The sequence below is a fragment of the Pan paniscus genome, chromosome 14, assembly GCF_029289425.2.
Source record: "Pan paniscus chromosome 14, NHGRI_mPanPan1-v2.0_pri, whole genome shotgun sequence".
Classification (NCBI taxonomy): Eukaryota; Metazoa; Chordata; class Mammalia; order Primates; family Hominidae; genus Pan; species Pan paniscus.
In genome coordinates this window covers 13359425-13373289 of record NC_073263.2, presented here as the reverse complement: position 1 = coordinate 13373289, position 13865 = coordinate 13359425, and positions in this window count along the sequence as shown.

Genomic DNA, 13865 nt, shown 5'->3' with positions numbered 1-13865 from the left:
AGGTAGTTGCTACCTAGGGCTGAGGGTCAGGGAGAGGGTTTGAGACAGAATGAGGAGTGACTAATGTCTACAGGGTTCTTCTCTGGTCGGGGGTGATAAGACGTTCTACAATGGATTGCGGATTAAAATTGAATGTGCACAGCCACAGGTATACTAAAAGCCACTCAATTCATAACTTTTAATGGGGGAATCTTACGTGGCGCACTCTCATGGACACCACGGCAGACATAGTGAGAGAGAAAAAGGTGAGTAAATATCTGAAACGGAGGCAGAAACAGAGAGAATGCAAAGCCCTGTGAATGGAAGGGAGAGCGAAAAGGGAAAATGGTCCTATTTACAAATGACAGATGTGAAACTGGGGTTCACATCAACAGTGTCACTGTCAGGAAGGAGGGTCATGCTAGCCATGTCACCGGTAGTGTGGCCCGCAGGGACGCCGACCTGCTGGAGCGTCGTGCCAGCATGGGCTCTGGCAGCCACGTGGGCCAGCAGGAGGGTCCCGCTGCACAGCTGTGGGGTGAGGATAGCCTGGGTGGTGATATCGGCCATTACAGGGGCCTCTTCTGCTGGCAAGAGTGTGACAGTAGCAAGTAGATGGACAGGCCTGCGTGTGAGGACGGAATGCAGGAGGGGCTCTTGTGCGGCTGGGTGTGGGGCCCTCACGGGAACCGTGGAGAAATGACCAGGTAACTGCGTCATGTGGGCTAGTAGATTGGCCAGGGCTTCGAACTGAAGGACAATAACGGGGAGTAGCTGTCAGGCCCTGGGAGTGTCTGAGTGTAAGTGGAGATGGGTTTGGGGTCACTGAGGGATGCGTGGGAGCCATCCCTGTATAGGTACAGGTCATAGGGAGATAGTCTCGTGAGGCCTGTGAGTGTCTAGGGTTGTCCTGGGTGCCTGGGGCTGACTGTGGCAGAGATCTGGGGAAGGCTGGAGAGAAGCTGGGAGACCCAGGAGAGTCCCTGCAGGCAGGGGGCGAAGAGGTGAAAGAAATGGGGGAGGGTTGCAGTAAGGTCCGTGAGTTTGTAGGTGATTCCTGGGTGCGGGAAGCTGACTCCAGGTGAAATCTGGAGATGGTCGGAGAGTAGCTGAGAGAGACAGAAGAGTCCCTGAGGGCTGGGGGTGAGAACATGAGGGAGACTGGGGAGTAAGTCAGTGAAATTCGTGAGTTCGGTGGTGTATCGTGGGTGCCTGGAACTGACTCCAGCTGGAATCTAGAGAAGTTTTGAGAGTAGCTGAAAGAGACACAAGAGTCCCTGTGGGCTGAGGGCAAAGACCTGAGAGAGACCAGGGAGGACCTCAGTGAAGTCTGTGAGTCTGTAGGTGATTCCGGAGTGTGGGAGGCTGACTCCCGCTGAAATCTGGGCGTGGTGGGAGAGTAGCTGGGACAGACAGGAGAGTCCCAGGGAGCTGGGGGTGAAGACATGAGAGAGACCGGGGAGTAACTCAGTGAAACTGCTGAGTTTGGTGGTGATACCTGGGTGCCTGGAACTGACTCCCGCTGAAATGTGGGCATGGTTGGAGAGTAGCTGGGACACACAGGAGAGTCCCTGAGGGCTGGGGGTGAAGACATGAGAGAGACCGGGGAGTAACTGAGTGAAACTGGTGAGTTTGGTGGTGACTCCGGGGTGCCTGGAACTGACTCCAGCTGAAATGTGGGCGTGGTTGGAGAGTAGCTGGGACAGACAGGAGAGTCCCTGAGGGCTGGTGAAGGCGTGAGAGAGACTGGAGTGTACTTGAGTGAAATTGGTGAGTTTGATGGTGATTCCTGGGTGCCTGGAACCGACTCCCGCTGAAGTGTGGGCGTGGTTGGAGAGTAGCTGGGACACACAGGAGAGTCCCTGAGGGTTGGAGATAAAGACGTGCTAGAGACTGAGGAGTAACTGAGTGAAATCGGTGAGTTTGGTGGTGATTCCGGGGTGCCTGGAACTGACTCCAGCTGAAATGTGGGCATGGTTGGAGAGTAGCTGGGACCGACCGGAGAGTCCCTGAGGGATGGTGAAGACATGAGAGAGACTGGGGAGTAACGCAGTGAAATTGGTGAGTCTGGTGGTGATTTCTGGGTGCCTGCAACGGACTCCCGCTGAAGTGTGGGCGTGTTTGGAGAGTAGCTGTGACAGACAGGCGAGTCCCTGAGGGTTGGAGATAAAGACGTGCTAGAGACTGGGGAGTAACTCAGTGAAAGTGGTGGGCTTGGTGGTGATCCCTGGGTTCCTGGAACTGACCCGCGCTGAAATGTGGGCGTGGTTGGAGAGTAGCTGGGACAGACTGGAGGGTCCGTGTTTGGAGAGTAGCTGGGAGACACAGGAGACCCCCCGAGAGCTGGGGGTGAGCTGCTGGGTGATGGCAGTAAGAACATGTGGTATATTACTGATGAACGTGGTGACTCTGAGGAATCCTCAGAGGAGGACACGGGAGAGCCAAATGGCTTCATTAATTGCCCATCACGGTGAGGACAGGGAAATGGGAGCTTGTGGGATTCTGGTGATGACAGAGGTGAGTGTGGTGAAGCCCTAGGGGATGGTGAATGGTAGCTCCGGATCCCTGGTGGGGAGCTTCCCCTTAAGCCTGAGTTTCTGAGAGGGGAGAGGGAGAAGCTGGGTGAGGCTCGCATGGACCTTGGGGAGTCCGGGCTGGGGGACTGTTCATAAGAAGAGCCAGACAAGACCCTACTGTTCTTAGGTGCAGACATGATTAGGAACCCTGCAGCTCCCAGGGCCCCTTCTCATTTTCTAACTCGCAGAAGTAAGTAGAGTGTGTGCGTGCATGTGTGTGTGTGTGTGTGTGTGTTTGTGTGTGTGCGGTGTGAGGTATGTGCCCCTTAAGAAAATGGAAATCAACCAACCAATGAGACAGACAGACAGACAGAGATTCACTTGCCCAAGTGTTCTGTCCTGTCCTCTGAATCCGCTTCCAAGTCGCAAGACGCTGTGAGCTCCAAGTCCACGCAGAGTCCGCCAAACGCTCCGGCCGCTGATCCGCTCCGCGAAGATCTGAGTACAGGCCAGCCAGGGTGGGTTTCAATAGCCTCGGGCGCAGCCTAGCAGCGGAAAGGGCGGAGCTTCACTCCTCCTTTCCATCAGTCACCCCCAACTTTCCCAGGCTACACCTCCTAAGAAACTGTTCTCCTGCGTTGATTCCATGCGCCACCTTGGGGTCAATCTAAGAACTTACAAGTTTTCTTGGCCAGATATATTAGGAATTGTATACACTGAAACACTGAAAAACAACTAGTGGTTCCGTGGTTCCCACGTTGTGGTTTTCACACCAGCAGCACCCTTGCCACAATCAAACCCCGGAGATGCACAGATCTGTGTTGTAACAAGACCTCCCCCTGACCCTGACGCATGGCAGTTTAAGAAGTCTTTCCGTGTAAGCGAAAAGACTTTGAAGAAAAGGTGGAGATATGCGTTGTATAAACATTCTTTTGCTCTGGAACCACGTAGAGACTTGGGAGCCAGTTGGGTGGAGCATTCGTTGGATGAGGGTGCTCGGGTGAGGAATATCAAGGTGTGGCTCCAGATAATCCAATCATCTAATTAAGATTATAGTTATGCTCATCGGTTTTAAAATTCCATTTGGGTAAATTATTTAAGTCAGACTGAGAATGGCAAAGCCTCAACCCCAAATTCCAGGTAGGGTTGAGAGCCTCAGGTGGAGTTGATCACCAATAGCCTATGGTTTAACCCATCATGCCTATAGAATGAGGTCTCCATAAAAACCCAAAAGGACTGGGTTCAGAGAGCTTCTGGATAACACTTCCCGGAAGGTAGTGCGCCCCTTCCCACATGCCGGGCCCCACATTTATCTCTCAACTTTTTGCAATGTCCGCTAAAATACAAAGGCAAGTGTAAGTGTTTCCCTGCGTGCTGTGAGCTCTTCCAGCAAATGAATGCAACTAAATCTGGGAGTGGTGGCAACCTGATTTATAGCCAGTTGCTGAGAAGCACAGGTAAAACAACGTAGGGCTCCCCATTGTTATTAGTGTGGGAGGCCTGTCTGGCGGGACTCGGCCCTTTGGAATCTAATGCTATGTCCCGGTAGATAGCGTCACCATTGAATTAGAAGACACACATATGTTGAGAATAATCTTTCTGGTCATTTGCTGCATGTCTTATTTACAATATGTAATCAAATTCTTTCTCCTGACCTTATGGCACCTGGGTTGAGAACCAAGATTTGAACCAAACATTGGTCGGTCACTTTCTGAGTTTGAAACTTTATTATGCCTTTAGCGTTTTGCTATTGCTTTTTCGTTTTCTTTTGTTTCGTTTCGTTTCTAAGTTCTGGGGTATATGTGCAGGATGTGCAGATTTATTACTAAGGTAAACGTGTGCCATGGTGGTTTGCTGCACCTGTCAACCCATCACCGAGGTATTAAGCCCAGCATGCAGTAGCTGTTTTTCCTAACGCTCTGCCTCCCGAAAGGCCCCAGTGTGTGTTGTTCCCCTTCCTGTGTCCATGTGATCTCATTTTTCAGCTCCCATTATAAGTGAGAATGTGGCGCTTGGTTTTCTTTCCCTGGATTAGTTTGCTGAGGATAATGACCACACATCACCACTGTTTTTGTTTTTTAGTATAAAGAGTAGTATTTTATTGAATAAGATTTGCTCACAGAAAAATAAGCTTAAATCTACAATGAATGCCAGACTCTACAGCAGAAAGCAATTTTCCCACTTTTCCACACACAATGGTTCCTACTAATTGAAAAAAAGCCATAACATTTCATTCACAAATGTACTACTCTGTCTCAAAACATCTCACATAATCATGCACTGTACTAAAGCCATTAGATCAGTTCTTCAGTCAGGTTAAAGAAGTAGCCCTCTAATGACTGACATTTATTGTGCTATCAATATCCACTCCCAATCAGTCTGCCATTGTTAATGGTGTACAGCATTACTGAATACAATGGAATTGATGACGCCCATATCCACGGACAGACCGTGACTTATGATGGTTTGATTTGTGATTCTTCAACGTTATGATGGGTTTATTGGATTATTAGATGCGTTTCTGAGTTACACTGGGTTTATGAGTATGCGACCCTATACTCCAGAAACAGCTGTATAAGGAAAAACAGGTGTACCTAATAAAAATATGCTTAGTGACTTGGGATAAACCAATAGATGTTCACAACTGATGGAGAGACGTGAAAGCGAGATAGAGGTAAATAGTTACAGTAACACAATTTTCCTGCACCTGTCGAGGATTTCCCCCAAAAAACGCAGAATTTGGGATGCACCTAAGGCATATGAAAGAGAGAGGGCAGAAGGAGTAAGAGAGACATAGGAGGAAGGAAGGAAGAAAGAAGGAAGGAAGGAAGGAAGGAAGGAAGGTAGGAAGGTAGGAAGGAAGGAAGGAAGGAAGGAAGGAAGGGAGGAAAGAAGGACGAAAGGAAGGAGAAAACACCGGTGTTACTAAAACCCCCCCATAAAAATGGATTCCCCCTGTGGGTAAGCCTACAATGAGGATGAATCTTGAAAATATTGTGCTACGTGTTATGTCAGTCATAACAGCTCACCTATTGTGCAATTCCGTTTATAGGAAATGTCCACAATATGGAAATCTATGCATATGGGATTGATCGCACTAGGTAGTTGCTACCTAGGGCTGAGGGTCAGGGAGAGGGTTTGAGACAGAATGAGGAGTGACTAATGTCTACAGGGTTCTTCTCTGGTCGGGGGTGATAAGACGTTCTACAATGGATTGCGGATTAAAATTGAATGTGCACAGCCACAGGTATACTAAAAGCCACTCAATTCATAACTTTTAATGGGGGAATCTTACGTGGCGCACTCTCATGGACACCACGGCAGACATAGTGAGAGAGAAAAAGGTGAGTAAATATCTGAAACGGAGGCAGAAACAGAGAGAATGCAAAGCCCTGTGAATGGAAGGGAGAGCGAAAAGGGAAAATGGTCCTATTTACAAATGACAGATGTGAAACTGGGGTTCACATCAACAGTGTCACTGTCAGGAAGGAGGGTCATGCTAGCCATGTCACCGGTAGTGTGGCCCGCAGGGACGCCGACCTGCTGGAGCGTCGTGCCAGCATGGGCTCTGGCAGCCACGTGGGCCAGCAGGAGGGTCCCGCTGCACAGCTGTGGGGTGAGGATAGCCTGGGTGGTGATATCGGCCATTACAGGGGCCTCTTCTGCTGGCAAGAGTGTGACAGTAGCAAGTAGATGGACAGGCCTGCGTGTGAGGACGGAATGCAGGAGGGGCTCTTGTGCGGCTGGGTGTGGGGCCCTCACGGGAACCGTGGAGAAATGACCAGGTAACTGCGTCATGTGGGCTAGTAGATTGGCCAGGGCTTCGAACTGAAGGACAATAACGGGGAGTAGCTGTCAGGCCCTGGGAGTGTCTGAGTGTAAGTGGAGATGGGTTTGGGGTCACTGAGGGATGCGTGGGAGCCATCCCTGTATAGGTACAGGTCATAGGGAGATAGTCTCGTGAGGCCTGTGAGTGTCTAGGGTTGTCCTGGGTGCCTGGGGCTGACTGTGGCAGAGATCTGGGGAAGGCTGGAGAGAAGCTGGGAGACCCAGGAGAGTCCCTGCAGGCAGGGGGCGAAGAGGTGAAAGAAATGGGGGAGGGTTGCAGTAAGGTCCGTGAGTTTGTAGGTGATTCCTGGGTGCGGGAAGCTGACTCCAGGTGAAATCTGGAGATGGTCGGAGAGTAGCTGAGAGAGACAGAAGAGTCCCTGAGGGCTGGGGGTGAGAACATGAGGGAGACTGGGGAGTAAGTCAGTGAAATTCGTGAGTTCGGTGGTGTATCGTGGGTGCCTGGAACTGACTCCAGCTGGAATCTAGAGAAGTTTTGAGAGTAGCTGAAAGAGACACAAGAGTCCCTGTGGGCTGAGGGCAAAGACCTGAGAGAGACCAGGGAGGACCTCAGTGAAGTCTGTGAGTCTGTAGGTGATTCCGGAGTGTGGGAGGCTGACTCCCGCTGAAATCTGGGCGTGGTGGGAGAGTAGCTGGGACAGACAGGAGAGTCCCAGGGAGCTGGGGGTGAAGACATGAGAGAGACCGGGGAGTAACTCAGTGAAACTGCTGAGTTTGGTGGTGATACCTGGGTGCCTGGAACTGACTCCCGCTGAAATGTGGGCATGGTTGGAGAGTAGCTGGGACACACAGGAGAGTCCCTGAGGGCTGGGGGTGAAGACATGAGAGAGACCGGGGAGTAACTGAGTGAAACTGGTGAGTTTGGTGGTGACTCCGGGGTGCCTGGAACTGACTCCAGCTGAAATGTGGGCGTGGTTGGAGAGTAGCTGGGACAGACAGGAGAGTCCCTGAGGGCTGGTGAAGGCGTGAGAGAGACTGGAGTGTACTTGAGTGAAATTGGTGAGTTTGATGGTGATTCCTGGGTGCCTGGAACCGACTCCCGCTGAAGTGTGGGCGTGGTTGGAGAGTAGCTGGGACACACAGGAGAGTCCCTGAGGGTTGGAGATAAAGACGTGCTAGAGACTGAGGAGTAACTGAGTGAAATCGGTGAGTTTGGTGGTGATTCCGGGGTGCCTGGAACTGACTCCAGCTGAAATGTGGGCATGGTTGGAGAGTAGCTGGGACCGACCGGAGAGTCCCTGAGGGATGGTGAAGACATGAGAGAGACTGGGGAGTAACGCAGTGAAATTGGTGAGTCTGGTGGTGATTTCTGGGTGCCTGCAACGGACTCCCGCTGAAGTGTGGGCGTGTTTGGAGAGTAGCTGTGACAGACAGGCGAGTCCCTGAGGGTTGGAGATAAAGACGTGCTAGAGACTGGGGAGTAACTCAGTGAAAGTGGTGGGCTTGGTGGTGATCCCTGGGTTCCTGGAACTGACCCGCGCTGAAATGTGGGCGTGGTTGGAGAGTAGCTGGGACAGACTGGAGGGTCCGTGTTTGGAGAGTAGCTGGGAGACACAGGAGACCCCCCGAGAGCTGGGGGTGAGCTGCTGGGTGATGGCAGTAAGAACATGTGGTATATTACTGATGAACGTGGTGACTCTGAGGAATCCTCAGAGGAGGACACGGGAGAGCCAAATGGCTTCATTAATTGCCCATCACGGTGAGGACAGGGAAATGGGAGCTTGTGGGATTCTGGTGATGACAGAGGTGAGTGTGGTGAAGCCCTAGGGGATGGTGAATGGTAGCTCCGGATCCCTGGTGGGGAGCTTCCCCTTAAGCCTGAGTTTCTGAGAGGGGAGAGGGAGAAGCTGGGTGAGGCTCGCATGGACCTTGGGGAGTCCGGGCTGGGGGACTGTTCATAAGAAGAGCCAGACAAGACCCTACTGTTCTTAGGTGCAGACATGATTAGGAACCCTGCAGCTCCCAGGGCCCCTTCTCATTTTCTAACTCGCAGAAGTAAGTAGAGTGTGTGCGTGCATGTGTGTGTGTGTGTGTGTGTGTTTGTGTGTGTGCGGTGTGAGGTATGTGCCCCTTAAGAAAATGGAAATCAACCAACCAATGAGACAGACAGACAGACAGAGATTCACTTGCCCAAGTGTTCTGTCCTGTCCTCTGAATCCGCTTCCAAGTCGCAAGACGCTGTGAGCTCCAAGTCCACGCAGAGTCCGCCAAACGCTCCGGCCGCTGATCCGCTCCGCGAAGATCTGAGTACAGGCCAGCCAGGGTGGGTTTCAATAGCCTCGGGCGCAGCCTAGCAGCGGAAAGGGCGGAGCTTCACTCCTCCTTTCCATCAGTCACCCCCAACTTTCCCAGGCTACACCTCCTAAGAAACTGTTCTCCTGCGTTGATTCCATGCGCCACCTTGGGGTCAATCTAAGAACTTACAAGTTTTCTTGGCCAGATATATTAGGAATTGTATACACTGAAACACTGAAAAACAACTAGTGGTTCCGTGGTTCCCACGTTGTGGTTTTCACACCAGCAGCACCCTTGCCACAATCAAACCCCGGAGATGCACAGATCTGTGTTGTAACAAGACCTCCCCCTGACCCTGACGCATGGCAGTTTAAGAAGTCTTTCCGTGTAAGCGAAAAGACTTTGAAGAAAAGGTGGAGATATGCGTTGTATAAACATTCTTTTGCTCTGGAACCACGTAGAGACTTGGGAGCCAGTTGGGTGGAGCATTCGTTGGATGAGGGTGCTCGGGTGAGGAATATCAAGGTGTGGCTCCAGATAATCCAATCATCTAATTAAGATTATAGTTATGCTCATCGGTTTTAAAATTCCATTTGGGTAAATTATTTAAGTCAGACTGAGAATGGCAAAGCCTCAACCCCAAATTCCAGGTAGGGTTGAGAGCCTCAGGTGGAGTTGATCACCAATAGCCTATGGTTTAACCCATCATGCCTATAGAATGAGGTCTCCATAAAAACCCAAAAGGACTGGGTTCAGAGAGCTTCTGGATAACACTTCCCGGAAGGTAGTGCGCCCCTTCCCACATGCCGGGCCCCACATTTATCTCTCAACTTTTTGCAATGTCCGCTAAAATACAAAGGCAAGTGTAAGTGTTTCCCTGCGTGCTGTGAGCTCTTCCAGCAAATGAATGCAACTAAATCTGGGAGTGGTGGCAACCTGATTTATAGCCAGTTGCTGAGAAGCACAGGTAAAACAACGTAGGGCTCCCCATTGTTATTAGTGTGGGAGGCCTGTCTGGCGGGACTCGGCCCTTTGGAATCTAATGCTATGTCCCGGTAGATAGCGTCACCATTGAATTAGAAGACACACATATGTTGAGAATAATCTTTCTGGTCATTTGCTGCATGTCTTATTTACAATATGTAATCAAATTCTTTCTCCTGACCTTATGGCACCTGGGTTGAGAACCAAGATTTGAACCAAACATTGGTCGGTCACTTTCTGAGTTTGAAACTTTATTATGCCTTTAGCGTTTTGCTATTGCTTTTTCGTTTTCTTTTGTTTCGTTTCGTTTCTAAGTTCTGGGGTATATGTGCAGGATGTGCAGATTTATTACTAAGGTAAACGTGTGCCATGGTGGTTTGCTGCACCTGTCAACCCATCACCGAGGTATTAAGCCCAGCATGCAGTAGCTGTTTTTCCTAACGCTCTGCCTCCCGAAAGGCCCCAGTGTGTGTTGTTCCCCTTCCTGTGTCCATGTGATCTCATTTTTCAGCTCCCATTATAAGTGAGAATGTGGCGCTTGGTTTTCTTTCCCTGGATTAGTTTGCTGAGGATAATGACCACACATCACCACTGTTTTTGTTTTTTAGTATAAAGAGTAGTATTTTATTGAATAAGATTTGCTCACAGAAAAATAAGCTTAAATCTACAATGAATGCCAGACTCTACAGCAGAAAGCAATTTTCCCACTTTTCCACACACAATGGTTCCTACTAATTGAAAAAAAGCCATAACATTTCATTCACAAATGTACTACTCTGTCTCAAAACATCTCACATAATCATGCACTGTACTAAAGCCATTAGATCAGTTCTTCAGTCAGGTTAAAGAAGTAGCCCTCTAATGACTGACATTTATTGTGCTATCAATATCCACTCCCAATCAGTCTGCCATTGTTAATGGTGTACAGCATTACTGAATACAATGGAATTGATGACGCCCATATCCACGGACAGACCGTGACTTATGATGGTTTGATTTGTGATTCTTCAACGTTATGATGGGTTTATTGGATTATTAGATGCGTTTCTGAGTTACACTGGGTTTATGAGTATGCGACCCTATACTCCAGAAACAGCTGTATAAGGAAAAACAGGTGTACCTAATAAAAATATGCTTAGTGACTTGGGATAAACCAATAGATGTTCACAACTGATGGAGAGACGTGAAAGCGAGATAGAGGTAAATAGTTACAGTAACACAATTTTCCTGCACCTGTCGAGGATTTCCCCCAAAAAACGCAGAATTTGGGATGCACCTAAGGCATATGAAAGAGAGAGGGCAGAAGGAGTAAGAGAGACATAGGAGGAAGGAAGGAAGAAAGAAGGAAGGAAGGAAGGAAGGAAGGAAGGTAGGAAGGTAGGAAGGAAGGAAGGAAGGAAGGAAGGAAGGGAGGAAAGAAGGACGAAAGGAAGGAGAAAACACCGGTGTTACTAAAACCCCCCCATAAAAATGGATTCCCCCTGTGGGTAAGCCTACAATGAGGATGAATCTTGAAAATATTGTGCTACGTGTTATGTCAGTCATAACAGCTCACCTATTGTGCAATTCCGTTTATAGGAAATGTCCACAATATGGAAATCTATGCATATGGGATTGATCGCACTAGGTAGTTGCTACCTAGGGCTGAGGGTCAGGGAGAGGGTTTGAGACAGAATGAGGAGTGACTAATGTCTACAGGGTTCTTCTCTGGTCGGGGGTGATAAGACGTTCTACAATGGATTGCGGATTAAAATTGAATGTGCACAGCCACAGGTATACTAAAAGCCACTCAATTCATAACTTTTAATGGGGGAATCTTACGTGGCGCACTCTCATGGACACCACGGCAGACATAGTGAGAGAGAAAAAGGTGAGTAAATATCTGAAACGGAGGCAGAAACAGAGAGAATGCAAAGCCCTGTGAATGGAAGGGAGAGCGAAAAGGGAAAATGGTCCTATTTACAAATGACAGATGTGAAACTGGGGTTCACATCAACAGTGTCACTGTCAGGAAGGAGGGTCATGCTAGCCATGTCACCGGTAGTGTGGCCCGCAGGGACGCCGACCTGCTGGAGCGTCGTGCCAGCATGGGCTCTGGCAGCCACGTGGGCCAGCAGGAGGGTCCCGCTGCACAGCTGTGGGGTGAGGATAGCCTGGGTGGTGATATCGGCCATTACAGGGGCCTCTTCTGCTGGCAAGAGTGTGACAGTAGCAAGTAGATGGACAGGCCTGCGTGTGAGGACGGAATGCAGGAGGGGCTCTTGTGCGGCTGGGTGTGGGGCCCTCACGGGAACCGTGGAGAAATGGCCAGGTAACTGCGTCATGTGGGCTAGTAGATTGGCCAGGGCTTCGAACTGAAGGACAATAACGGGGAGTAGCTGTCAGGCCCTGGGAGTGTCTGAGTGTAAGTGGAGATGGGTTTGGGGTCACTGAGGGATGCGTGGGAGCCATCCCTGTATAGGTACAGGTCATAGGGAGATAGTCTCGTGAGGCCTGTGAGTGTCTAGGGTTGTCCTGGGTGCCTGGGGCTGACTGTGGCAGAGATCTGGGGAAGGCTGGAGAGAAGCTGGGAGACCCAGGAGAGTCCCTGCAGGCAGGGGGCGAAGAGGTGAAAGAAATGGGGGAGGGTTGCAGTAAGGTCCGTGAGTTTGTAGGTGATTCCTGGGTGCGGGAAGCTGACTCCAGGTGAAATCTGGAGATGGTCGGAGAGTAGCTGAGAGAGACAGAAGAGTCCCTGAGGGCTGGGGGTGAGAACATGAGGGAGACTGGGGAGTAAGTCAGTGAAATTCGTGAGTTCGGTGGTGTATCGTGGGTGCCTGGAACTGACTCCAGCTGGAATCTAGAGAAGTTTTGAGAGTAGCTGAAAGAGACACAAGAGTCCCTGTGGGCTGAGGGCAAAGACCTGAGAGAGACCAGGGAGGACCTCAGTGAAGTCTGTGAGTCTGTAGGTGATTCCGGAGTGTGGGAGGCTGACTCCCGCTGAAATCTGGGCGTGGTGGGAGAGTAGCTGGGACAGACAGGAGAGTCCCAGGGAGCTGGGGGTGAAGACATGAGAGAGACCGGGGAGTAACTCAGTGAAACTGCTGAGTTTGGTGGTGATACCTGGGTGCCTGGAACTGACTCCCGCTGAAATGTGGGCATGGTTGGAGAGTAGCTGGGACACACAGGAGAGTCCCTGAGGGCTGGGGGTGAAGACATGAGAGAGACCGGGGAGTAACTGAGTGAAACTGGTGAGTTTGGTGGTGACTCCGGGGTGCCTGGAACTGACTCCAGCTGAAATGTGGGCGTGGTTGGAGAGTAGCTGGGACAGACAGGAGAGTCCCTGAGGGCTGGTGAAGGCGTGAGAGAGACTGGAGTGTACTTGAGTGAAATTGGTGAGTTTGATGGTGATTCCTGGGTGCCTGGAACCGACTCCCGCTGAAGTGTGGGCGTGGTTGGAGAGTAGCTGGGACACACAGGAGAGTCCCTGAGGGTTGGAGATAAAGACGTGCTAGAGACTGAGGAGTAACTGAGTGAAATCGGTGAGTTTGGTGGTGATTCCGGGGTGCCTGGAACTGACTCCAGCTGAAATGTGGGCATGGTTGGAGAGTAGCTGGGACCGACCGGAGAGTCCCTGAGGGATGGTGAAGACATGAGAGAGACTGGGGAGTAACGCAGTGAAATTGGTGAGTCTGGTGGTGATTTCTGGGTGCCTGCAACGGACTCCCGCTGAAGTGTGGGCGTGTTTGGAGAGTAGCTGTGACAGACAGGCGAGTCCCTGAGGGTTGGAGATAAAGACGTGCTAGAGACTGGGGAGTAACTCAGTGAAAGTGGTGGGCTTGGTGGTGATCCCTGGGTTCCTGGAACTGACCCGCGCTGAAATGTGGGCGTGGTTGGAGAGTAGCTGGGACAGACTGGAGGGTCCGTGTTTGGAGAGTAGCTGGGAGACACAGGAGACCCCCCGAGAGCTGGGGGTGAGCTGCTGGGTGATGGCAGTAAGAACATGTGGTATATTACTGATGAACGTGGTGACTCTGAGGAATCCTCAGAGGAGGACACGGGAGAGCCAAATGGCTTCATTAATTGCCCATCACGGTGAGGACAGGGAAATGGGAGCTTGTGGGATTCTGGTGATGACAGAGGTGAGTGTGGTGAAGCCCTAGGGGATGGTGAATGGTAGCTCCGGATCCCTGGTGGGGAGCTTCCCCTTAAGCCTGAGTTTCTGAGAGGGGAGAGGGAGAAGCTGGGTGAGGCTCGCATGGACCTTGGGGAGTCCGGGCTGGGGGACTGTTCATAAGAAGAGCCAGACAAGACCCTACTGTT